Source organism: Bos grunniens, chromosome 24, assembly GCF_055505025.1.
Source record: "Bos grunniens cultivar Pamir isolate PY7600 chromosome 24, Bosgru_T2T1.0, whole genome shotgun sequence".
NCBI lineage: Eukaryota > Metazoa > Chordata > Mammalia > Artiodactyla > Bovidae > Bos > Bos grunniens.
This window is the reverse complement of record NC_141188.1, coordinates 4143272-4170993: the sequence shown is the minus strand read 5'-3', so window position 1 is coordinate 4170993 and position 27722 is coordinate 4143272. Positions and strand designations below refer to the sequence as shown.

Here is a 27722-nt window from a genome sequence, read left to right as displayed (position 1 = left end):
GCACAGCTTCCGAGGGCCACTCAGACCCCCGGGCACAGGCCAAGCCAACAGTCACAGACAGTGAGACACCTGCCCACTGGGGCCTCGCTTCTACTACCAGGAGCCTCCCAGCTGGCCACAGAGCAAAGAGGACCGACTGTAAGCGCAGCCCCATCCACTCTAGCAGAGGCAGGAGAGGCGGCTCAGGTGGTCCCAGCCAGCATCCAGGCTCACCTGGATCCCAAGGATGCGGCTGGACTGTCCTCCTTTCCATGGGGGCGGGGGGAAGCAATGCTGCCACCTTTGCTGCCAGAGAAATTCACATTTTGTTTCCTTATTACAGCCTTGATGTTTAGTTTCGACCTCCCAGCCAAAGACTAGATGCTTCCACTCTAGAAACCCAATGCTAGAGAATATACTTTTCATTTCTTATCTGGGCTTCCTGAAAAACTAGCTTAAAAGCTTCATGCGAAAGGCAGCAGGGTCCTGCAATTTACAGGAAAAGTCTTAGGCAAGGTGTCCATGGTGCCCGTCAACCAGCACAATAAGCTCTTCTTTCTCTTTTGTTTTCCACTTCTCTGCCCACCCCCATCATTCAACACTAAGCCCTGCTGTCCCTCTGAGAATGACCTGGGATGTCTTTTTAAAGAACTTAAAAATATTTGGAGGGGGAAAATGGAAAAACACCATAAGGGTAATGACCACTTAAGCTCAGAACACCATTATCGTTAAGGAAATCATAACGTTAACAAAACTGGCTCCACCACTAAGTGACCCCTTTCCTGAAGCCCACGGTTGACTCACAAAGTTTCCTGCAAACGTTTAAAGAAAGAGTCAAAATGGAATTTCCCACAACTGGCTTTCCTTAGTCAGTGGCCCAATCAATAATCTTCACGATCGTTCTTTTTAGCTGCAAGCAAAAATCGCTGCTTAAGACGGGTCATCACTTCTTTTCCACAAAAGAAAAGAATGGTGTCATCAGGACTTCCAATGTAAAAATGCAAATGGGCGGCAGTCCCATTTAGAAGATTCAGGAGGACCTTACAAGCCCCATATTCCATAGCACTGGGCTTCCCAGGTGGCACTATGGTAAAGAATCTGCCTGCCAATGCAGGAGATGGAAGAGACTCAGGTTTGATCCCTGCACTGGGAAGATCCCCCTGGAGGAGGAAATGGCACACCACTCCAGTATTCTTGCCTGGAGAATCCCACGGACAGAGGAGCCTGGCAGGCTGTAGTCTATGGGATCACAAAGAGTCAGACACCACTGAGCGACTGAACCATCCCCAGCCTCCATGAGCCTGAGGGTCTCAGATGGTTTCTCAACCCTGGTTGGGGTCTCTGGTAGTGAGCGGTCCTCCTCCAAACACTGCCCTTTGAGAGAAGTTTTTAGCAAATACATCCAGGTACTAAACAGCCGCAATTGCACTCTCTCAGGCAAACGCACGCCATGTGCGACTTGGTGCTTCAACTTTTCCTACAACACATTAACCTGAGATAACTAGCCTTATAAAGCGCGTCAATAAATGTGAGCTTTTTACTCAGACCTTCCGTACTTCTAACAACACAAACGTTAGGAAGAGGGCAGAGAAAATGCATGTTACATGTGTTTAGCTGACACACGACCCATGTACATACACACATGAAGCACAGCCCCATCGGAGTCACATTTTGCCCATAAAGAACCACTTTTGTTGTTGTATTACAAAGTTTTTCCAAGGCTGTAATTGGGAACTTGCCAGACAAGCCTGTAATTTAATTGTTTAGGCATGAAAATGGCTTGCTGATTAGGGTTTTAAAATAGATTTCCAGCGCATCATTCCGTGTATGTGTGTGTGTGTGTTTCTCAAAGGAATGTAACAAACAGTTTGAAGCTGCTTTTTTAAAAATGCCTTACGTAAGTTTCTTTTTGAAAAGGTTAGGCAATTTTATATTTATATAAGTATTTGTATTTATATATACCTATATTATTTTATGGGCTTCCCAAGTGACTCAGTGGTAAAGAATCCACCTGCCATGCAGGAGACTCAGATTCAATCTCTGGGTCAGGAAGATCCCCTAGAGCAGGAACTGGCAACCCAATCCAGTATTCTAGGGGGGAAATCCCATAGATAGAGGGGCTGGCGGGCTACAGTTCGTGGGGTCGTAAAAGAGTTGGACACGACTTAGGGACAAAACAACGATAACGATATTATTTGATAACTACAATAATAAAAAGTAAAATATTTATTAAAGAAAATATAACTCTGTATTCATAACTTAAAAATGCATATCATAGGGATGGGGGGGGGTTTAAGAGAGGGCAAAATATCAACATCTTGGAAATAAAACACGTCGCTAAACTTTAAGAAATGATCCTGTGAAGGCACAAACAGCAAAGCAGCAGGTCGAAATGAATATATGTGAGGCACTGCCATGCCTTAGAGAGACTCTCTTCTCACACCTGCACAGCACAAATGAAATACGTCGACTTTCTCAAGACTGCTGACACTGGAGCTGGGATACGTTTAATCTGTGGGTAAATGTTTCAGCGAATAAATCACTCCTGTAAGTGAGGACCCTGGGAACTGAGTCTTGGACCAGACACCACGCGGAGAAGTCACTTCCTGCAGGGCCCCCGGCGACCCTGAGAACAGGCTCCGGGACCCAGCGAGCGCCCCCACTCCCCTGCCTACAGCAAGGCCTTTCTGAACAAGCCCTGCGGGCAGGGACCTGGGACACACACCAGGAGGAAATGCCCTGTGACCACGGAGCTGTCAGACCTGTAGGAACCAACACGCGACCACGGTCTGCATCCCACCCCCGTCCAGGAACCGCTCCCCCGGTGGAAGCCCCACTGCGCGGTCGTCGGGCAACTTAGCGAGGGTTTCATCACAGTCCCTGACGGCCGACTGGGTGCCAGGCCACGTTGGGGACCTACACACACGGGTAACCAAGCAACAGGCTTGCCTTTGCAGGTCCCAGATGTCGGAAAGGAACACGGAGCCACACGGCAGCCACGGGGCAGGGTGGGCAGCGATGACCTGCCCAGGAAGCCCAGGCAGCCTGGGAGCAGGGGGCTGTGGGCTCAACGGGCCTTCAGAACGAGCTCCTCGCCCCTCACCCCCAGCCAGGAGTGACCCCAACATCCTGTGGGCTGGACCTCTGTTTCACACCTAAACCTACACGCCTGCCTTTCTCTCACACCCACGTGGGCCTCCCAGCTGGGGGCCTCTCTCAGACTTCAGCTCGTCGCAGGCTTTTCACACCAGGAAGATGAGGCCCAGACTCCCCGCAGTGGGCTCCTAAAGGCCTGAACCCCCATCACTGGGGTCCCTGGGCTCTCAGCCAGTGATTGTGCCTGCCCCACACCCCGCTGCACATCTGCTCACTCCCGCCTCTGGGCCCTCAGGCGTGCGGGTCCTACGCACTGCCCACCTTCTCAGGTGTGGTCTCTCCGCACCATCCTGACCCCTTTTTGCCCTGTGACCAGGTCAGACCCACGTTGCTTCTCCCCCCTCGCCAGCCCTGGACCAATTCCAGTGCCTGTCTGGACATGGTTCTGTAACAGCTTCTTTAATGGGTCACTCGTGGGTTAGGCATCCTACAGTGAGAAGGCCAGTTCGCCAAGTACCACTGAATCCTGATGCCAGAGCGGAGACAAGTAGGCAGCGGGCATCACAGCACCATGACAGGTAGTCTAGACCATGAGCTCTGAGGTTGGGCTACCCAAGATCCAAACCCAGTTCTGCCACTCCCTGGGATCAGCCGTGTGACTGGGAGCAAGTGTCTCAGCCTTTTAAGTCCCTGGTCCATTTTTTCATTTTTTAAAGTGTAAATGATAGTGATGTGAACTGCATTATTTTTGTGAGGATAAATGCAGGCAAGGTGCAATGTTTAGCACATTATACATGGTCAACATATAGTAGGTGTTGTTATTAATAATCATTAAATAAATTAATGAAATGGCAGTGCAGCACACAAAGATACTGAGTCCCTGACAGTGACACTGTTTGGTTCAAAAGGGGGAAATGAAAGTTTAGGAAGCTAGGTTGGAAATGGCTAAACAGCAACCCCTGTGTATTCACTGGACCCTGGAGGGTTTGTTGCAGAGGTTATTAAATACAATTACACAGTGTTCCCCCAACAGCTATAATCGTCCACAGTGCACAGGATCCAACCTGCTCTAGCTCCATCCAGGCCCCATACAGTATGGGATATTAGACTATATTTGAGAATTACTGTTCTGTTAGGTCAGTAATACAGGAGAACATTTCTAGCTTTGCAGGGTATATAATCAAATACTTTGGGGGTGGGTTACAAAAGAGAGGAGCAGGCAAATACGTCAAACCATTAACAAGTGCTTGGGCTGGACGGTGGGCTATAGAGGCTCTTCCCTTACTCTGTCCATTTTTAGGGGTTTTGGATAGTTTTCACGAAAGAAGCTAAAAAAAATAGTAACTCCTTGCAACTCTGGTTAAGTAACACAATGGGAAACAGAGTTGCTCTGGGGCAGCTGGGTGGGGCGGGTGGGCCCTCCCCCTCACCTGTCTCCCCTCTCCCTCTCCAGGCCCCAGGAAGCGCAGGGGTCTCTAAGCAATGCACTTTGGGAAAATTACCTTTTGTTAAATTCTAGTATTCAAAACTCAAAGGAAAAAAAAATCATGTGAATAATATGAAACTTTCCAATTGAAGGCAGCATTTACTTTAGGAGGCTGCTTGCTGACGCTCAAGGGACGCCCCCAAACTTCCGTGGGGTGCAGCCTCTGTGCCAACAGGGCAAAGTCAGGCACGAGGACATGGGCGCTCAGGAAGACCCTCCCATCACGTCCCAGGGCAAAAATCTGGCAAGGCTGCTGCGGTTTCTCTTCCCTCAACAGTCACCTTCTGACCGGTTCAGTGCAGCACTATCAGGGGAGAAGGTAGAATGTCCTATATTCTCACACAGTAAGCTCAGCCCTGACTCAACAGGAAATGTCGCCATTTTCTGCTCTGTGAAGTTCACCAACACAAAGCTTTGTATTCATTTCTCCCAAAACCATCAAAATCTGTTCTATCCAGGTCCCATCCTGAGAAAGGAATCAGAGACCCATGCAACACGGAACTCTGTTCGATGTTCTGTGCCAGCCTGGGTGGGAGGGGGTTGGGGGGAGAATGGGTACATGTATATGTGCGGCTGAGTCCCTTCACTGTTCACTTGAAACTACCACAAGGTTGTTAATTGGCTACCCACGCATGCATGCTAAATCGCTTGTTGTGTTTGACTCTCTGCAGTCTTATGGACTGTAGCCCACCAGGTTCCTATGACCATGTGGATTCTCCAGGCAAGAATACTGGAGTGGGTTTGCATGCCCTCCTCCAGGGGATCCTCCCGACCCAGGGATGGAACTCAAATCTTAAGTCTCCTACACTGCCAAGCAGGTTATTTACCACTAGCGCCATCTTGGAAGCTTCTAATAGGCTATAACCCCAAGCGAAATAAAAAGTTTCAAGTTTGGGGGTGGGGGTGGGGAAAAGATGAGCGTTTCTTTAAAGGGACTCAAACCAGACTCCAGACCTGGAGCTGCAGGAAGAAGGGCACTTCCTGTCCTGGGTCTGGGCTGCTATCTGGACAGAGGCAAAGCTGCGGCTCCAGCTGCTGCAAACCAAGTCCCTTCAGTCCGGGTTAACCACGTTGTGACGCTAAGAACCAGCTGGGCTGCAGGCGCCCTGTGGTCTCCCCTCCCTTCCTCTCCGGGGGTGACCCCCACTTGGGGGTGGGGGGCTTCCGAGAGGCGGAAGGACAGGGCTGGGCTCACGGCGGGGGGGCCACTGGGGAGGCGCTGGTGGAAAAAGTGGAAACTGAGGAGTCGGTGCTGAGGGTCAGATGCCCTCACGAAGGAGACAGCTCGGGGCAGACAGGCAGGCCGCTCAGGATACTGACGGTATTCTGGCTCCGGAAGGCAGGTCACACAACTCCCAGAGCGGCCTCCGGGGCGACAGTGGGCACCCTCTCCTGGGGCTGGGCCCGTGGGTCTCAGAGACGCCCACCTGCCCTCCAGCGGACAAGGCGAGGGCCTTCCCAGCGAGCCTGGGGCATTCGAGCCGGGAGTGAACACACACCATTGACACCTCGCACGGGCTCGTCTACCGCGGAGACAGAAGGCCCTTCTCTGAGCCACCGCGGAGGGCTCCGTCACGACGACGAGGGGCCCTCTCCCCACGCGCCGGTCTGAGCCCGATGAACAATCCCGGCTTATCGCCCCCAGCCCGGGTCCGGGCCGCCAGTGAAGCGGCGCATTCACCGCCCGGCGCGAGGGCCTCGGGCCGCCTGGCTCAGGCCGGTCAATGATCTATTATGAGCGAGCTCCACTCACACAAGGCGAAGCGGAGGCGGCGACCCCGAGAATCGGGGCATTCACTGGGAAGCCCGCTGGCCTCCCCCAGCGGAGGAGGACACTGACGTCCCAGCGCCTGGGGGACACTCCCCTGCACCCGGCAGCCAGAGAGCAACGTGCTCGGACTTTTCTGCCAAAAGCACTCGTTTTAAAGGTAAACCTGAAAAATGCTTTGTTCGGAACACGAGGTGACCTGACCGGGCCACAGACACGATGGTGATAAAAGTCCATCTTCCTAAACAAAGCTTTCCTTTAGATTATTTGGCAGGCCTAAATAAACCAATGTGAATGTCAACGCGAATCTCCACATGTAACCATCTGTGATAAGGGTTTATTTACTAAACTCTGCGGCCACTTAAAAACAAGACTCATTTCTATTCTTGTACCTCAGGCCATAGCCTCTGAATCTTCCACCCATTCACGCGGAAATGCAGAGAAGACCTCAGCGTCATTCCAGAAGTAGGGTATCTTTGATGAGACTGTTTACCACAATGTGTCAAAAACCCAGTACATTACTGGTTGAGCAGACAGAGATGCCATCTTTGCCTCCAGAGACAAGAACATCCCTTAACAGTAAAGACAGCCTACCGAGACCCTTGCTAAAGGAAATATAAATTAATGTGAACATATAAGCTGCCCACATGTCCTTTTACTAAAATACAAAAACTCGCAGTCAGCTCTGACCTTACAGGGGAACAACAAAAGCAGATGCATACACAATATAATTATTGATTACATTCAGAAAAGGCCCAGAATAAACAGGGAAGGACTTGTGAATATTCTTTCCTGGCCATTAGTAACATATTCTGGAAAACCCAAAACAGTGAAGCCTGAGAACGAGGCATCCACATGAAAATAAAGATGGTGGATTTTTTTTTTTTTTTAATCTCAAAAGGAAACAGGGGTCCTTTTACTTGCTTTTTCTGCTACTCTCCAAAATGAATCCAGCAAAGCTTTTTATTTACTAGTTCCCAAGTCTCATATTAAATAGTGGCCTTAGCAATCTATTTATCCTTTAAAAAGGAAACTTCACAAAACTGGAAAAGGAGGGGAGGTGTGGGGGAGAAAAGTCTCTGGAGCCAGAGGCTGCTCTGCAGTCTCCTGCAGATAGGGGTCCTGCCGGAGCCCCAAGTCCACCACAAAGAGCTGGCGATCTGGCGGTAAACCCAGCTTCCTGGAGGGCCCCGCACGGCTGAGTAGTTAATGATCTTGTCAACATTTCCAATAAGAGCCGGGTTTCCAGGAGCTCAGAACTGTATCTCCCCCAAGCTGGGCGGCTCCCCAAAATCTGTCGTCGCCCAAGGGCTTTATTAAAAAAATACAGGAAAATCACTCGCTATTCAGTTCGGCAGCCACAAAAGCACAAGTTTTTTACTTTCACTCTTTTTCCATCCTGCACTGAGACGATGAAAGGCACCATTTCCACTAACTCAGAAACACTGGAAACTCATGGATACCGAGAAAATGAGGACTCATCAGTTTCTTTTTTAAAACAAACATGGATCACCAGAAGGCCTTAGACAAACGGCAGGGAAAATCCTGTTTAGAGGTCTTTACTCAGGCAAACCTCAAACGTGTAGAAACTGCCACCAATTTGGTGTCCAATTTTAGTTTTTTTTTTTAGAAATTAATCAGTGGTGAAAACAAAACAGTCATAGGCAGACACATTATACTTTCTTACTGTGGAACACTTCCTGGTCTAATGACACACCTTTTTGAAACACCTATTAACTCATTGTATAATAAATACATTTTAACTGAAATTTGCTTCTAGAAATAAGCTGCATTCTATTTCATGTAAATCAACAGCAAGGGCAATATCTGCCCCCAACACACACACACTGACCTGCTTTCTAGCCTTTTACTTAAAAGCAGCATTTCTCTCCCAGTATAAGAAAACAGATCGCCATTCATACTTCTCAAATATTATCTCATTCTTCTGTGCTTCTGTGAAAGCACCTGGAAGTCCCCACCATCGAGTAAAAGAAAGAATTGAGCCCAAGAATACAGAGGGAGATAATTGCGTGCAGTAAGCCATAAACCACCCTGTTAAACATTACCTTCCGGGGTAGTTCTGTGAGCACAGAACTCAGCCCCAGAAATGCCTTGTGAGGAGCACACAGCAGATAAATACTTCAAGAAGCAATTGTACTAAATTCTAAGCAACAGCTTACAAGCATTTTCTGTAAGGGTACGCTGAATTGAGTCCATTTTGGCAGGACAGCAGAAAGGCATCTCATACAAGAAGTTATTTAAGATTCTGTTTACCACTGTACCGACACCAATCGATACTGTAAGAGGGTCAAAATTATAAAAGGACAAGTGAGTAAGTGATAGTTGCCCAGCTGTGCCCGACTCTGCGAGCTCATAGGCTGTAGCCCACCAGGCTCCTCTGTCCATGGAATTCTCCAGGCAAGAATACTGCAGTGGGTCGCCATTTCCTTCTCCAACAAAAGGACAAATCTTTCCCCAAATGCTTTCCTATATAAAGCACATATACCATAACCAGTTTAAGTTTTTCAGATCCACGACTGCCAACAACTACTGTAACATGACCTGGTTTATCACTAACCCAAGCAGCTGGATATTCCAGCCTCTTAAGGAGAGTGATCTAGCAGAGAATGTTTACAAAGCACAATTCTTGACAAGAACATGATGTCACATGGCTGTAGGACGTATCCTCCTTCCTGTCTAAAAATATACTTTCAAGCACAGTTAATGACACCTCTCTGCAAGTTCTGAATTCTGCAGATAAAAGACTGTCTATACTTTCCCTGCAAGGATAAAAGAATAAACAAACAAAAATCCACTTCCAACCCCCACAATAACGTTATTGTGTGATTCAGCTACTCAAGTTAAGAAAATTCTGCACAAGGTCATAGACGAACTTGCAGAAATGAGGACGGAAGTGTTTTTCCTAAGTTGAAGCATCTTACCCAGCATCAGCTTTTGGAAACAGTAAATATAAAATACAATCAAGTTTTTCCTTTTTTTTTTTTTTTTTTTTAAATTTCAGAGCTCCCAGCCCCACCCCATTGGTCCCTGGAGAGAAATGGTATCGCACTTGAAATGGAGTCTCTCCACTGGCAGTCGAGCCTGAATATTTGGGAAGAGCTGTGCTTCTGAGCTCAGGACAGGCCTGCGGTGAACAGAGAGGCAGCAAGGGGCAAAGCAGGTGCTGCAAACATTTTCCAGAAACCCATAGGCCAAGATCCCTAATCAGCGACCACGTCCGTCTGGTTCCGGCTCAGAACCGGGTCCACACTGAAGGGCGCTGGGGTGCCCCTACCTCTCTTCACTCCCCACCTCCACTCTCTACTACACATCAGACCCCAGACGCCCTTTCTCGACGGGGTTTTCCTCTGTTCAGCCAGGTGCTGTAAGCTGCCCAGAACAGGTGAAGGGCCACGTGGGCACTGGTGGCAGACAATCCAAAGCCAGGCCAGCGGCTACCAGGCTGTCGGGGGCTGCGTCCAGGTGATGGACACCCTGATCCAGGAAAAGTTACACAGGCCTGGGAAAGAAAACAGCGGGACCTGCGTGTCCTGCCCACGCAATTCGAAACAAAATGCAATCTACGCGTTCCCAACTCAACCGTCTAAATGAGCTTCTGTCACATTACGTGATAAACACAACTAACGATCAGAAGCCGCCCTGACCTCCCGAGCAGACTGGGCGCGAGGGTGACTAACAGTTCCTGTCCAGCTCAAGGAGCAAGCAGCTCCCCTCAACTTGAGATGCCTTCACAGGGCTCCCCACTCCCAGAGGAAGATGCTGTGTCTCCCCACCCCTCCTTGCCTGAGTGGCAGGTGCTTCCTCCACTCTCGCTCCGAACCAGCCTCGGTCCAGCGGAACCCGTCCACCCTCCTGAGCCCGTGACCAGCAGCTGTACCACTTCACCGACGAGGATCCAAATCCGAGTCTGAACCATCGCCGGGGACTTGTTGGCGAGAGAAGTGAGCAAACCCAATGACGAGCCCAGAGCTCCAGCTCCTTCCGAACCCCAAGTAGCCCAATGCGAGCTGGTGAGTCCCAGCATCGGAGCCCAGAGACGCCTGGTGCCAGGTCACAGATACTGACCTGTTCCTCAGTGGCCTTTTGGGCACCACTGCTCCCCCGAACAAGGGGCCCGTCCCCGGACAGAAGCTGCATTAAAACAAGAGCTGTGATTCCCACACCACAGAATCCATGGTACATGATTGCCTCCGTTCACCATGTATCATTGCCTTGCGCCTTGTCTTTCTGGAAGCCACGAGGAGGGCAGAACAGACTTTCACCACCAGACTCCTCAGTGATGTTTCTGACACAGAACTGGACACTGGTCACCGCCACCAAGGCCCCCGCTGCAGGGGGGCGGCGGGACACTCCTCTGGGAACCATGGCTGCTCCCCCAACTCTCAGGACAGCGGCCCCTGGAAAACAGGACCATCCATCCCACATGCGGGCAAGTGAAGGAGGCCTGGGGCGGGGCGGGGGGGGCCAGAGGGGTCAGCATCTCACGTGCCTGGACCCACGCCTTTGAGAAGCCCTGTGTAACGTGGCCTTTAGAAGAGAGAGTCATCTGTCACCCACAGCTTCTGCAGTTGTGAGAAATTCATCTTTGGCGTTGGTCACTCAGTCCTGTCTGACTGTTTGTGACCCCATGAACTGTAGCCCACCAGGATCCTCTTTTCCAGGCAAGAACACTAGAGTAGGTAGCCATTCCTTTCTCCAGAAGATCTTCCCAACTCAGGGATCAAACCTGGGTCTCCTGCACTGCAGGCAGATTCTTTGAGCCACCAGGGAATCTTGTCTCACAAATGTAAAATAGAAGTGTCCACAAGGTCCTTGGGCCAGTGCCCAGGACCTCGTAGGCTCTCAGCGAACTCAGGTCCCTTCTTCTTTCCAACCCAAATCCAAGATTCGGTAACAGCGTAAAACTCAAGGTCGAAGCAAAGAGTCAGACGCAACTGAGAGACTAAACAACAGCAACAAGGTGGAAGCACGTAGAAACCAAGGCCACTGCACAGGAGAGAGGTCAGAGGCCGGGCGTGAGCCCACATCCCAGGTCTGGGGATTCGGCAGCCTGGAGATGTTTGCTGCGGGCCCACCTGGGCCAGCCGAGCCACCAGGTGGCGCTCACACCTGGGCAAGTGGCTGGCTCACACGGACATCAGTACCTGCGAGTCAGGATGCTGGCCTCAGTCCCTGGGGCGGACGACTGCTTAAAGAAATGCTTCTGCTTCCTCCTTTGACACTGAAAACCCGGCAATTTCCCCAAATCCACAAAGAAACTGTATAGTGTTAGCCGCTCAGTTGTGTCTGACTCTTTGAGACCCCATGGACTGTGGTCCACCAGGCTCCTCTGTCCATGGGATTTTCCAGGCAAGCATACTAGAGTGGGTAGCTATTCCCTTCTCCAGGGGATCTTCCAGACCCAGGGATCAAACCCAGTCTCCCATATTGCAAGTAAATCCCTTACTGTTTTGAGCCACATATGAGCTTGCCCTTATTGCCTTATTTTGCATCATAATATCTTTCAGATTAAAATCAAAGTTAGTATTTTCCTTTGGGCTTCTAAATGTTTTTCTGAGCATTTCCATCATGGCAGGGCTGTCCAGGCTTCCCTGGCAGTTGGGGGCCTGCCATGGCCACACGGAGCCATGCAGTCACACGCACGCCCATTGCCACGCCAGGCACTGCTTGCGATCCTCCCAGACGAGCAACATCCCCTGCAGTTTCCGTTCTTCAAAGTCAGAATCTCCTTCACAGCAAACCATCTCATGACTTTACACACAGGACAACCTACACAATTACTGGGGAAAGAAGAAGAGTCACCACCACAGTCTCCTTAACTGCAACGTACTTGATCGTCTAGAATGTCTGTTCGTGAAAACCCCAAAGCCACAAAGGCCTGAGTCCACACACATGCCCCCGCTACACACAGGGTGCAGAGAAAGATGTGCAGCCCTGCTCAGTAAAGACCACCCATAAAACCAAAGATGGAAATAGGGACATCCCAGAGTTTGTAACTAGTTGATCACATCATTGCTTTCGGCACTGAGATGGCTCCTCCCAGCAGGGAGAGGGCAGGTCTGTGCCTCTTAAAAGCCCTCCGCCCAAAAATACTGTCCCAGGAGCAGCAAGCTGCACAAATGTAGGCAGAAAAAAATCTTACTCATATGCAAACTAACATCCTTCCCACAAGGCTTTCCTAGACAGTAAAACTGAGAGTCCTCAACCTCTCCGCTCGCACCACGCTCTCTCTGCAGAGCTGCTTACCCAGCTATCTCTCAGGGAGAGATTCCTGCAGAGTTGTGCTGGAATTCACCCTCTGATCCTTCGGTCCTAACAAAAACAGAGGTGACCACAGGGCTTCACCACGAGGTGTGTGTACTCAGTTACTTTTCTATTTACCGTCAGACTCCTTTGAACACATTTCCAGTTAAGCTGGGAAGAGCGGTCCCATGCCAAGGTCAAAGTAACACCAGGTCTTATTAGCCTGTCCTCAATCCGCAACTGCGAAAGAGAAGTCCAACGGATTAAACAGGAAGGAATGCTCGCGGAACCAAATCTGACTTTCCCAGAGGGTGGAGGTGACGCTGGTGCTCAGGGGAAGACACTCCCAGCCTCTCAGAGGCTGAAATGACCAGAAGTCCGTATTAAAGTAATTACCTTTTTAAGAAATGTTTGCTATTGCTTTTCAACAAGAAAGAAACAAAGTGCTGTGCCTCTCAAAAGCCCTCTGCCCAAAAATACTGTCCCAGAAGCAACAAGCTGCACAGATGTGGGCAAAAAAAATCCTACTCATATGCAAATATCCTTCCCACAAGGTTTTCCCAGACAGTAAAACTGAGAGTCCTCAACCTCTCCGCTTGCACCACACTCTGCAGGGCCTTTTGTTTCATGGGCTTCCCTGGTGGCTCAGACAGTAAATGTGGGAAACCCAGGTTCGATCTCTGGGTCAATAATATTCCCTGCAGAATGAAATGCCAACCCACTCCAGAATTCTTGCCTGGGAAATCCCATGGACAGAGGCGGCTGGCGGACTACAGTTCATGGGGTCGTAAAAAGTCGGACGCAACTGAGCGACTCACACATCTTCTTTGGTTTCAAAATCTTGACTGTCCGTCAATGCCGGCTGTCAGCGCATAGCCAGCAAAGACCTGCCGTGCAGCTTCCTGAGCCCCACCAGGAACACTGCACCCCGAGTGGCTCATCCTGGACCGTGGATCTCAGGGCAGCACCTCCAGGCTGCCCAGCCCTGGCCATCCGCGCTAACAAAGCAGAGAACTGGAGCGGAGTTCCAACCGAGGTGTGCTAGTGATCCCACCCGCTCCACCCCCCCCGGAAAGTCCTGCCGGACATATCTTACAGCGAGCTACAAGAACAGCTCTTACAAACATCTTTTAAAGTCTAAAATGAAGTATTTCTGCTGCATGAGCCACAAGCAGTGCATGGAAGTCTAGCTTCTCCATCATAAACTAAACACACTCTTTGATAAATGACAAGAGCGGGCAGAGATCCCCGGAAATCGGAGTTCATGGTAATTTCCCTTTCTTCACTCGCTCAGGTGACATGTTCTCATCTCCAGGCTAAGCTGGAAGACACAGGTTCCTCCCAACAAAGGGGATGTGAGCACCACTGGTGTGGTCCTGCCAAGCACACGATGGACCCGCCTCTGCAGAGCCAGGGTCCTTGCCGCCTCTTTCCCAGATCTTCCTGAGGGCACCTGCTCCCCCACGCCGGGAAGCTGTCACTGAGTTGTCGGGAGAGAACAGCTAACATGTTTTGAGTGCTTTCCAGGTGCCAGGTATGAGCATATTCCACCCATCAACCCATCTCCCCTGCGAAGGAATTACGGTCATCCTGGCCACTTTATGAATAAGGCAAGTGGGACACAGAGAGGGCCAGCACCTGGCTGAGGTCACACAGCATGGAGGTGGCCGGGCAGGGAGGCCAAGTGCCTTGCTCTGGTGAGGGAGAAACAGAGGCTGGAGCTCCACGCTCGGATATTTAAGAGACCACCTTGGAAATAAAGACGGCAGAACGCAGCAGATGAAAGGGAGGAGAGAAACAGGGGCGGAAAGGCGAAGGCCAAGGGAGGACCAGGCAGAGAGAAGCTTCTAGATCCAGAGGCACGTGATGTGCTGGAGCACGCAGGGAGGCCCGCAGAGACCCCGGTCCCGCCCACGCTCCCGTGCCCACCGCACCCCGATCCAAGCTGCAGGAACACAGAGGCTCTTTGGATTAAAAACACCCAGGTTTCCAACCACTGCTCTTCTGACTTTCCTGGTCCCCAGTGACTCGTTTGAGCACTGCTGGAAATTGCTGAGGTCCCTTGGGAGCAAATATTAATTCGAGCTCCCGCAGTTTCTTGATGTGGGATATTAATTACATTAATCAGGGTTGGGGTCCAGCCGAAGACAGGCACAGCACATGACCGTGTGGCTGCCTCCCCATGCGACTCGGGGCCATGACGTCACCCTGGGACACGCTTCCCCCAGGCTCCTCCTGCATTTGTGCCTCCGTGCCCCCGTGTCACCCCATGCAGCCCAGACCATCTAGGCTCCCACACCACGATGACCACATGCGCACACAGGCCCTTCTCTTCGCACACACTTCACCCCATGGGCCCTGGGACGTGGGGGGAGGATCCGGAAGAGAGCCCTGCCTGGTGGGTCAAATCAGACCCGGGTGTCTGTACCTGTGGAGGGCAGGGGGGCGCCCTGGGCACGTGGTCGGCTCTAGGGGACATGGGCGGAGGAGGGCTCCAGCAGATGCGGAGGAGATGTTGAGGCAGACCTGGAAGGCAGAGGGGACTTTCCAGGTTCACAGCCCACATCTGGGGAACAGAGCTGGCGAGGCGAGCCTGGCTGGGAAGCAGGCCCCAGGGGGCAGGAGGACCCGGAGGGACAAGTGGACAGAGAAGGCCAAGGCAACGGAAGTCCTCACCGTGAGGGTGACCTCAGTCACGCTCCCAAGAACACAGAAAGCTATGTCCCGTGGCCAGGGACCTGCAGCGCCTGCCCAAGGGCCAGCAGCAACAAGGATGGGGCCGACAGGGCAGGGGCTGAGGACGAGATTTCCAAAGGAGAGACTAAAAGAGAGGCCGGGACAGGGCTCCCCAGAGGCTTGACCTGGGGCCTTGGTGTCCAGGACGCAGAGTCCATCAGAGGCACCCTTGGGTCTCAGGGAGCATCACCTGGAGCCCAGGGCCAGAGGAGCATGAACCCAGGGCCGGAGGTCCCATTTCTCTGCCTCAGAGAACAACTGCCTCCCACCAGATCTCCTGCCAGCCCACCTCCCCTCCGCCCACTGAGAACTGGGAGCAGGGGTGACCATTTTCCCCACCGGCTGCAGGTGACAACTGGCTCAGAAGCAAGTGCTGGTCAGGGGATGCAAAGCCAGGCTCTGGTCCCAGTGCTGACCGTGATCTTGAGAAAGACACGACATGTCACATCAACTTACAGTCTGAGCCTCAAAAGCCTTTGGCAATCCGCATAGGCAGCCTCATTTTCAAAGCAGAAGTTTAGTAACTTCCTACATCCGTAGACACGTTCAAACTGTCAGTACATTCAATTCCTGATTTTTTCTGTTACCGGACAAATGCATTTCCGTGGATAGGGCAGCCACGAGCATCACAGCCCCTCAAGGCAGCTCCATTCAACGTAGGAGTCAATGTGGGGCAGTTTGAGTGCTTCTGACCACCACCTGGTCACTTCTTGCTCCCTCAGTCCTGCACGGACAGCCCACCCACAGCCTGATCCAGACTTGTACTTGGAGAATGAGGGGACACCCTGAGGGACCCTGGATTTCCGGGGCCAGAGCCCTGTCTGCACCCATCTGCACGCAGGTTGCCCAGCACCCCTTCCAGATACACAGACGGGCACCTGGAGGGGGCCTCCCAGGGCACCTGAGACAACATGAAAGTGAGACACGCACTCCTGGACTGGAAAGGGCAAGAAACGGCCCATCAACCTCTGCTCCCCACTTTTGCAGAAGTGTATTCATTTACCTGAAATTAGAGACACCAGGATTAAGGCTGGCAGTGTCCCCTGTGTGTGATGAGGAGCAGATCCACGTCCACTTAATAAGAGATCCACCCAAACTAGTTATTTGTGTGACATAAACTCTCACTTGGGGGGAATAAATGGAAAGGCTGATCCATCCTCACCTGTTAACGATCCGGTTTACTCCTCGAAGGAGGGCCTAGGCAGGGTGTACAGCCTGTCCCAGGGCCCCTTCCCATTCTCTATGCCTCCCCAGCCACGAGGGACCTGGGCCGTCTCAGTGTAACACGACTAAGGAGGAACGCTGAAAGAGAACTTCCAGGTCTCAAGCCTCCAACCTCCCCTGTCGGTTTGAGAAGCATTTAAAGTTCGTTCTTGAAGAGTTTTTCTTGAAGCTACAGTCTTTGCACCGGTTTAGCTCTGTCTGCTTGAACATAAATAGCTGATGTAGTCAAGTCAGGCTGTGTGCACAGTTCCCTCGCCTGCTAAGAGAGGTTTTGCCTTCTCCCGGCAAAATGTAAAATTAGTAAACCGTGCCGCACGGTGAGGTCACCAGCCCAAAATTACACCCAAACTTATTATTATTAAGGATTTGGTGTCCTGTTTTTCTATTGCTAAGAAAGTTACACTCATTATAGCTTTATATTTAGAGGGCTTTTTAAAAATAAGTTTGAGAACGGATCTATGAATGTCTGTATTGTACAGAGTTAGACAGTTACAAGAAAGTACTCATGATTTTAGCTTACATATTTTCCCTTCGACATTGAAAGAACCAAAAATCTAGTAACAGTTTCCACTACTGCATTTAGGGGAAAAGTGCTTTCTTTCAATGTAAGAAGAAACTAAATAAAATTATTGGGTTGGGCCAAGGGAGGAGATTCACTTTTTAGATAAAAGGGATTTGGGTAATTTTCGTCTCCTGACCACAAAACTTTAATATTTTAAAAAATATAATCTTCATTCTGGGATTAAACAGAGAGTTCATTTTCTCTTTTTATCATCTTTTCTTCCCAAATCCTGGCTTCTGAAAGGTTAAGTCACACTGTACTTAGAAAAACACACATATTTGCCTTATGTTCCTTTCAAGTAATATTCATTAATTTAAAAACCAATGTAAGCACTGAGTACATTTAAAAATCGTTAAAATAGTAAACACTACACACACATACACATTATATATATTTTACCACAATAAAAAATGCAAAAGTGTCTATTTTAAATGTTTAAAATCATTTAAAATGTTTTAATACTGTACTCCCTTAAGAGTCTTAACACAAAACATAAATGAACAATATTTATAGAATCAACTCTTAAAATTACATAAAATCTGTTGCGCTGGGAACAGTATTATGCCAAGTGAGGATTAGACCTTGCGATGTCAGAGGTCATCGCTAGAACCCACCAACTGTTTAGAAAAGTTTTCCTCTAGATGAGGCAGCCAATTTTCATGCCAAATTTGGAACAGCCTGTCTCTAAATTCCCTGTTACACTTCATGCGCTCTGCTGAACTCTGTGGGCCGAAAACTGACAGAAAAGTGTCCCTTTCCACCCCCCCCCCAATAATTTTAACTTAACTCTGGAGCAAGTCAAGAGTTTTCAGAATACAATTTGAATTCGAATACAGAAAGAAGAGTTCCATTAAGGATATATTTCTATCCAACACAAACATGCCTCCACACAGTGACTCTTTTCGCACTAACAGCTTGAGAAATTCCAAGTTCAAGTTATTTTAGAGGCAGCATTTAACTGACACCGTGTGGTGTTCTGATCCAAGGAGCCCTTTTATAAATCAGCTTTGGAATGTCCCACTTCTTCCTGACTCGAAATTCCATACGAATCCTATTCTGTGCTCTCTGGTTTATTCTGAGAATTTTAATCCACTTCATTTTTTGTAACAAATATTTTACAACCATCCTCAAGCCAAAAGCCCTGAAGTTCTGACCTAATTCACATTAGGAACTTCTTATCTGTGATTTTATATAAATCCTACATACTGCATAGCTTACCCTACCCTTGACAATGCTTCCATAAAGTTCCATAAATCTGATCTTTTAAATTCCTTTTATATTCCTTTCTCCTTCTTAAGTAATTTTCTTAAAAAGTATTTTTCTAAGCTGATTAATTAAAAGACAACTTTCAAATGCCTTATTCTACCCACATCAAAGACATGAACTTCAGTCTCTCTCACCAACCTATGGGCCAGAAGAAATTAGAAACAGATAAAAACATTACTGCTATTAAGAATTTTCAAAGAATAATTTTACCAGTATGCACAATGTATCAGCAGTTCAGAAGTTACGACATTCATCAAACCCTCAACCTCCTGCACTTAGAAGGCAGGCATCCTCTACCACCAGTGTCCTGGCACTAAAGGAGAGAAGGCCAGACTGTATCCTCCAGCCGACACCTGGCAAGAGGTGGGAGCCAGTGCTCTCAGGGGTTCCTGGGAGGTGTGGCCTCTGCACCAGGAGGCGTGGTCTCTGTAAGAGAGGCAAGGCCCCTGCACTGGAAAATGGGGACATTACTGGGAGGCGTGGCCCCTGTGCTGGGAGGTGTGGTCTCTGCACCAGGAAGCGTGGCCTCTGCATTGGGGGTGTGGTCTCTGCACCAGGAGGCATGGCCTCTGCGGCAGGACTCGTGGTCTTTGTAAGAGGCAAGACCTCTGCATTGGGGGTGTGGTCTCTGTACCAGGAGGTGTGGCCTCTGCACCAGGAGGCGTGGCCTCTGCGGCAGGGGGCATAGCCTCTGCAACAGAACTCGTGGTCTCTCTAAGATAGAGGCATGGCGTCTGCACTGGGAGGTGTGGTCTCTGCACCAGGAGGCGTGCTCTCTGTACGAGAAGCGTGGCCTCTGCACTTCTCCGGCCCTAACTGTGCCGGTGTGCGGAGTGGGTGCTCTGTAACCTGTCCGTTTCTGAGGAAGAAGGGGGAACACCAAGTGTTTCTGGGACCCGGCAGGCCCAAGCCGCTGCTGTCCGAGCATTCTCGCAAGAGCGGTCAGGCCTCTTCCCGAACATGTTATGGCCTCACACAGCTGTGTGGGGTAATTGGACAGTGATCCTGGCCCAGTGGTGCCCGGGCCCCATACGCACCACGTCTACACTGGGCCTCCCTCCATCTACCACCTGCCCAAACCATCACCACGTCTCCAGGATCGCACCCTCCAACACCTCTCTCAGGTCCCCCTTTTCTCCAGTCTTATGGTCACTGGTCTGCCCGGAGTACCACCCTCCCTGAGCACTGCCCAGCATCATCTTCTGAAAATGGACTCCTCTCAGTCCCCTGCTCTGGTGAGCACTCTGCTGCAGACACTGAGGGGTCACCCAGAACCCATCACCTCATAACTGGTGAGAGCCCAGCGTCCTCAAGATCACTCACAGCCCTTAAAGACCTCTCAGACGCCACCTGCTGTCCTCACACACGTATGTATGTGTACACACACACACACAAACGCACACACATGCACCCACATGCCCTCCAGGCTCTCTGAGGCTCTGACCGCTGCCCACAGCTCCGTCCTGACCCAGCACCCTCTCCTCAGAGAACCAACTTCCACAAGGGCCCCAGTCCTCACCACAACCTCCTTTACAATCTACTGGGAAAAAGAATCCAGTCAAACACGTGACTCAGAGAACTCACACGCAAAACAATAAAAATGAAACAAATCTGACAATGATCATTGAATCCAATAGGCAAAGAAATGTGTAGATAGAATCAAGTCTAAGTATTTGTGAGGTATATATAAACATGCAATTGTTACATTTTTTACAAGACATTATATACAACATAAGAATAATAAATTTACAATTGTAGACTAAAACCACATGCAGAAAAGGAATTACAATAGCACGTGGGAAGAGGGGAAGAAATGAAGAAAGGGAGGAAGGGAACAGAGGCGCTCTCATTTCTTCATCCTCCCTGAAGAGGAAGTCAAATTATGTTGTTACTGAAGTCGATAAATTGAGAAACAGGGGTTTAAGCAAAAGTTATAAATATAACCACTGACAGAACTGAAAACACAGAACCTTCTATCTTCTGATTTCAAGGATTAAAGAAGAGAAACATGATTCTTTTACCAATAAATAAAAAAAAGCATAAAATCAGATAAAAGTTTTTCTAAGTAGGAAAGAACATCTAATCTGTTTCAGCAAAAAATATAAATGGATCAACTTATTTATTTAAAAAGACTCAATGAAGGGCTTAACAACTAAATCCAACTCTTTGCCCTGTACAAAAGACACCCCAAATGAAGAAATTCAGAAAAGCTGGATAACATATAGATAAAATAAAACAGAAAAATGCAAACAAACAAGAATGAAAATAGAAATATCACTAAAAGTTTAATTCATGGTTTGAAAAAGGTATTCAATTGCACAAAAGTCATATTATAATGATTAAGGGTAAAAAAAGAAACCATCAGGGATGATGAGGCTGTCCTACATGTTAAAATCATATAACACAGAACCAAATACATAAAGCAAACACCCCAGTGAATACATGGATAGATCACAGGAGACAAAATGGATCTGGGAGAATTAACAAATCTCTCTTAAACCTAGAGATTAAAAAGGCAAAAACAATAGTAGACGTGAATGAAACAGTAGGGATTATCGAGTATGTAACATCAGACCCCGTACTCGCCAGTTTGCTAAACTAAGGATAGAACATAAGGCAGCTACATGCTGACCACAAAGATGGGCTCTAACGGTTCCATAAATCAGAAACAGCGCAGGTCTCCCAAGCTTCAGATATAATAATGTGACAGCAAAAACTACCAAGTGAAAGCAAAAACAACAGTAACAAAAGATCAGCCATTTGGAAAATTTTGAACTTTCCGTAACAACTCCTGGGGCAGGAGAAGATCATGGGGCAACTGCAAACCTCTCCTGAACCCCTCTGTGTCAAAATGTATGGGGCACACAGAAAGCTGAAAGGGTAACCAGCTGTGGGATTAAAAATAGAGAAAACATGTACGTGAAGTATTCAAGTCAAGAAGTAACCAAAAAAGCCTTAAAAGCCTTAAACTTGAATTTTAAAAGGTAACTACAAATGAGAAAAAAACCCAGCAAAATTGATAAAGTCAATAATTGGCTCTTTGATAAGCCCAATGAATGAGAAAACTGACAAGCTGGCCTAATCAAAAACAAAAAATAAAGTAGGAGCTGGGGGAAATTAAATCCATGGACCACCAAAGTAAGGAGAATTAAAAGAATATAATGTTCTTCAAAGCTCTACATTAACAAATGTGATAATATTGAAAGAAATTACTAATTTTCTATTAAAATATTCTTTACCACCTGAGCCACCAGGTAAGCCCTAAATAAACATCCAAAATCTATTCAGGAATCAATAGAAGAAGCAACAGAACAATAATCAGGTAAGAAATCAAAAGGCCTGTCACACACACATTCACTTGCTCAAATGCAAAAAAAAAAAAAAAATCAGTTATGGTCATACAGATTTTGAGAAACAACTTAGATGGAGGCTATTTGAATGTTTCTGGAGCAAAAAGACCTTACACAAAGTGAAGAAGAGAAAAGAGATAAAAAGTTTCTCATGATGTACTCTGCATATAAGTTAAATAAGCAGGGTGACAATATACAGCCTTGACGTACTCCTTTTCCTATTTGGAACCAGTCTGTTGTTCCATGTCCAGTTCTAACTATTGCTTCCTGACCTGCATATAGGTTTCTCAAGAGGCAGGTCAGGTGGTCTGGTATTCCCATCTCTTTCAGAATTTTCCACAGTTTATTGTGATCCACACAGTCAAAGGCTTTGGCATAGTCAATAAAGCAGAAATAGATGTTTTTCTGGAACTCTCTTGCTTTTTCCATGATCCAGTGGATGTTGTCAATTTGATCTCTGGTTCCTCTGCCTTTTCTAAAACCAGCTTCAACATCTGGAAGTTCACAGTTCACATACTGCTGAAGCCTGGCTTGGAGAATTTTGAGCATTACTTTACTAGCGTGTGAGATGAGCGCAATTGTGCGGTAGTTTGAGCATTCTTTGGCATTGCCTTTCTTTGGGATTGGAATGAAAACTGACCTTTTCCAGTCCTATGGCCACTGCTGAGTTTTCCAAATATGCTGACATATTGAGTGCAGCACTTTCACAGCATCATGTTCCAGGATTTGAAATAGCTCAACTGGAATTCCATCACCTCTACTAGCTTTGTTCGTACTGATGCTTTCTAAGGCCCACTTGACTTCACATTCCAGAATGTCTGGCTCTAGGTGAGTGATCACACCATCATGATTATCTTGGTCGTGAAGCTCTTTTTTGTACAGTTCTTCCGTGTATTCTTGCCACCTCTTCTTAATATCGCAGGGTACATCATGAGAAATGCTGGGCTGGAAGAAGCACAAGCTGGAATCAAGATTGCCTGGAGAAATATCAATAACCTCAGATATGCAGATGACACCACCCTTATGGCAGAAAGTGAAGAAGAACTAAAAAGCCTCTTGATGAAAGTGAAAGAGGAGAGCGAAAAAGTTGGCTTAAAGCTCAGCATTCAGAAAACGAAGATCATGGCATCTGGTCCCATCACTTCATGGCAAATAGATGGGGAAACAGTAGAAACAGTGGCTGACTTTATTTTTTTGGGCTCCAAAATCACTGCAGATGGTGACTGCAGCTATGAAATTAAAAGACGCTTACTCCTTGGAAGGAAAGTTATGACCAACCTAGATAGCATATTCAAAAGCAGAGACATTACTTTGCCAACAAAGGTCGTCTAGTCAAGGCTATGGTTTTCCCAGTGGTCATGTATGGATGTGAGAGTTGGACTGTGAAGAAAGCTGAGCGCCAAAGAATTGATGCTTTTGAACTGTGGTATTGGAGAAGACTCTTGAGGGTCCCTTGGACTGCAAGGAGATCCAACCAGTCCATCCTAAAGGAGATCAGTCCTGGGTGTTCTATGGAAGGACTGATGCTAAAGCTGAAAATCCAATACTTTGGCCACCTCATGCGAAGAGTTGACTCATTGGAAAAGACTCTGATGCTGGGAGGGATTGGGGGCAGGAGGAGAAGGGGACGACAGAGGATGAGATGGCTGGAAGGCATCACCAGCTCGATGGACATGAGTTTGGATGAACTCCGGGAGTTGGTGATGGACACGGAGGCCTGGCATGCTGTAATTCATGGGGTCACAAAGGGTCGGACTGAACTGAACTAAACTGAAACCAAAAGTTATCTGAGACAACAGAGCACAGAGCTACTGTCCTAATAAAGAAAATGTTCTTACAAAGCAACAAATCATAAATAACTCAGTGAAAAACTGACCGAGTTAAGTGAACAGGTGGTTCACAAGAGAAATAATAGTCAACAGACACTAAGAAATGCTCAATGTGGCTTTAAAGTTTTAAAATCTGGTGCGTATTTTCCCTATCAGATTGCCCAAGACTGAAAGACTGATAACATCAAGAGCTGACAAAGACAAAGCCTCACGTCCCTGACTGCTGCTGAGGGTGTGAAATGACAGTTTGATATCCTGATGGAAACTCGACAATATCACTCAATGAAAACGCCCCTTCCGGCCAAAAACTCCATCTTGGGGACCTAATCCCAAAGAAACATTCCAACACATGCACAAAACCACGTGTGTCAGAGAGGCTCTCTGCACACTAGGAAACCCTCAGCGACACAAGCGTCCATTACGGGGACACACGCAGTGCAGCTTCCCAGGGCAACATCCAGCTGCTGGCTCCAGGCCCTGCCCACTGGCTGCTCCCACCAGGTCCCCTCCCTGTGGCTCAGAACAGACCACACGGGGTACTGGGCACTTGAAAACCAGGATGGGGTGTGCCAGCCGCTACACTCTGCTCATCCCTTAAGAAGAGTACGTTGTAGGACTTATCTGGTGGTCCAGTGGTTAGTACTCTGCCCTTCCAATACAGGGGGTGAGGGTTCGACCCCTGGTTGGGGAACTAAGATCCCATAACCACTCAAAAAAATTGAGAAAATAAGTTGACAGAAAACTCCCATTTTAATTTTGGGGAAAAAAAACCTGATACTGGGAAAGACTGAGGACAGGACGAGAAGGTGGTGACAAAGGATGAGGTGGTTGGATAGCATCACTAACTCAAGGGACATGAGTTTGTGCAAACTCTGGGAGATAGTGGAGGACAGGAAAGCCTGGTATGCTGCAGTCCATGGAGTCACAAAGAGTCAGACCGGATTTAGCAACTGAACAACATGTATGTATATTAAAAATCCAAGTACATTCATGAAGCTGATGGACTTCAATGCCTAATACAGTGATTGATATCGAGAAGGCAGTCAGTACACAGCAGCCTGCATAAAGTAAAAATTACAAAAACATTGTGAAATGTCACACACGGCCTTTTTTCTCAAAATGCAACTTTTACTTTGGATTGCAAATATCTCGATGGCAAAGATAGTAAGAGTCTTTGCAGTCTACCAGCTATGCATTTTGTACAATTATTCGAAAAGAAATAGTTTAATTTCAGCAAGGAGAATGCTACCCTAAGTATTTGTCTATAATTCAATTGTTCAAATACGTGATTGAAAATCAATTAACAAGTCATCAGTTATCAGTTCAGTCACTCAGTCATGTCAGACTCTTTGCAACCCCGTGAATCACAGCATGCCAGGCTTCCCTGTCCATCACCAACTCCCAGAGTTTACCCAAACTCATGTCCGTGGAGTCGGTGATGCCATCCAATCACCTCATCCTCTGTTGCTCCCTTCTCCTTCTGCCTTCAATCTTTCCCAGCATCAGGGTCTTTTCACATGAGTCAGCCCTTCACATCAGCTGGCCAAAATATTGGATTTTCAGCTTCAGCATCAGTCCTTCCAAAGAACACCCAGGACTGATCTCCTTTAGGATGGACTGATTGGATCTCCTTGCAGTCCAAGGGACTCTCAAGAGTCTTCTCCAACACCACAGTTCAAAAGCATCAATTCTTCGGTGCTCAGCTTTCTTCACAGTTCAACTTTCACATCCATTCATGACCACTGGAAAAACCATAGCCTGGACTAGACAGACTTTTGTTGGCAGAGTAATGTCTCTGCTTTTTAATATGCTATCTAGGTTGGTCATAACTTTTCTTCCAAGGAGTAAGCATCTTTTAATTTCATGGCTTCAGTCACCATCTGCAATGAATTTGGAGCCCCAAAAAATAAAGTCAGCCACTGTTTCCACTGTTTCCCCATCTATTTGCCATGAAGTGATGGGACCAGATGCCATGATCTTCATTTTCTGAATGTTGAGCTTTAAGCCAACTTTTTCACTCTCTTCTTTCAATTTCATCAAGAGGCTCTTTAGTTCCTCTTCACTTTCTGCCATAAGGGTGGTGTCATCTGCATATCTGAGGTTATTGATATTTCTCCAGGCAACCTTGATTCCAGCTTGTGCTTCTTCCAGCCCAGCGTTTCTCATGATGTACTCTGCATAGAAGTTAAATAAGCAGGGTGACAATATACAGCCTTGATGTACTCCTTTTGCTATTTGTAACCAGTCTGTTGTTCCATGTCCAGCTCTAACTGTTGCTTCCTGACCTGCATACAGATTTCTCAAGAGCCGGGTCAGGTGGTCTTATATTCCCATCTCTTTCAGAATTTTCCAGTTTATTGTGATCCACACAGTCAAAGGCTTTGGCACAGTCAATAAAGCAGAAATAGATGGTCTTCTGGAACTCTCTTGCTTTTAACAAGTTATTTACGCTGAACTCCACCCCCACCAAGGGCTTCCTCAGTGGCTCAGTGGTAAAGAATCCACCTACAATGCAGCAGACGCAGGAGACTTGGGTTTGATTGGGTTGGGAAGATCCCCTGGAGAAGGAAGTGGGAACCACTCCAGTATTCCTGCCTGGAAAATCCCAAGGACAGGCTACAGTCCAAGGGGTCGCAAAGAGTCGGACATGACTGAATGAAGGAGCAGAAGCAGACCTAAAGGAAAAGTGCCGTGTCTTCGTTCTTCGTACCATTTTGTGAACTTATATGTAACTTGTTTTTGAAAACCTCTATGTCTTCAAAGTGAAGTACTGTGTCGGTCTTTACCCCTTACACAAGAGAAACACAGCATACGGTTCGGGCCCCAGATGTCCACGTTTAATTCTGGCTCAATTATTAAAATGTGAAGCTTCATATTAATTTCCAGAATAATGACATTCAGATCAACTCTCTGCCAGAAAATGGGATGCTACCAAAGAAGACAAAGTTTTGGGAGAATGGGAAAGGACATCATTTGTGCTCAGCTCCCACGAATCCTCAAAATTAAAAATAGGACAGAGCTCATATTCATAGCTTCAACTTCAGACATCTTACGGTGAATTAAGCGTGCAAGTGGAGAGGAAAGAAATTCTGCCCCATGTGATTAAATGTAAGCCTGCAATCCTGTGTCTGCTTCCCACTAACCTCCAAGACCAGCCATGGTTTGTCTAAGAAAGGGATGTTTTAATCAGAACACTTGAATTTATTGTCATCCTGAAGTCCCATCTGACTAGCAGATCCTCAGGCAAATGAATACCCATAAATTTCACATGACAGGTAGAAACCGCCTAAGCTCTTTGAGCCCCCAGATGTGCAGCCAATTCAGGGTGACCATCTCCGGGGCCTTCAATCTTTTCTTAGCAAAGGACCCACTTATGAAATCCAACTGCGAAGAACTGACTCATTGGAAAAGACCCTGATGCTGGGGAAGACTGAATGCAGGAGGAGAAGGGGACAATGGAGGATGATATGGTTGGATGGCACCACCGACTCTATGGACATCAGTTTGAGTAAACTCTGGGAGTTGGTGATGGACAGGGAAGCCTGGCGTGCTGCAGTCCATGGGGTCGCAAAGAGCTGAACACGACTGAGCAACTGAACTGAACTAACTGATGAAATCCAACACGTTGAGCATGTAAATTGGCAAAACTCTGCTAAGAATGTCAGGTCCACACAGTAAAAAGTGGTGATCCTGACACCGACAGTTCTCATTTCTCCTTTAAGTGGAAATATCCCTTTGCCTCAACCTGCACACATCTAAAGCAAGGTTTAGCTAGGCCACTGAAACAGAAAAAGAGAAACAGTGCTTTTTCTCAGAGCTGAACAGCGTTGATCTGGACTTTGTTATCCCACAGGAATGCCAGCCGATCTTTTTTTTTCTTTTAGGTCCGGTAAGTTTCCTGAACACTGATACTGTGAATCCATAGGCGAGAGAATCAACAGAATTCTAGTCTGTTTCAACACCATTTATCTTTCCAAAGAAGCATTTCGGTGATTGATAGGGTGAGAAATGCAACGTGACCTTCAGTCTAAATACTAAAGTCTAAACGCAAAATGTGCTGACCGGAACCTGGACTCTCAGGCAGGAGCAGCAGGTAGACCATAGCCTGGAGGCCAAGAGCAGGACCAGCCCCACAATCAGGAAGCAGTTTAACCAGGTCTCA

The 27722-nt window shown here is 47.8% G+C and overlaps 1 protein-coding gene across 9 annotated transcripts in view; it reads right to left on the bottom strand.

Annotated features, from left to right (window-relative positions):
* The window catches only part of ZNF516 (zinc finger protein 516), a 101521-nt gene that overhangs the window by 56625 nt on the left and 17174 nt on the right, over positions 1 to 27722 (bottom strand). The window contains exon 1 of one of the 9 annotated variants that reach the window (XM_086372117.1): positions 214 to 27712. The exons of the other annotated variants lie outside the window; for them this stretch is intronic. The gene's annotated coding sequence lies outside the window, so the exon portion shown is untranslated. Of the gene's footprint in view, positions 1 to 213; positions 27713 to 27722 lie in introns of those variants that run through there. 9 annotated transcript variants of the gene reach the window in all.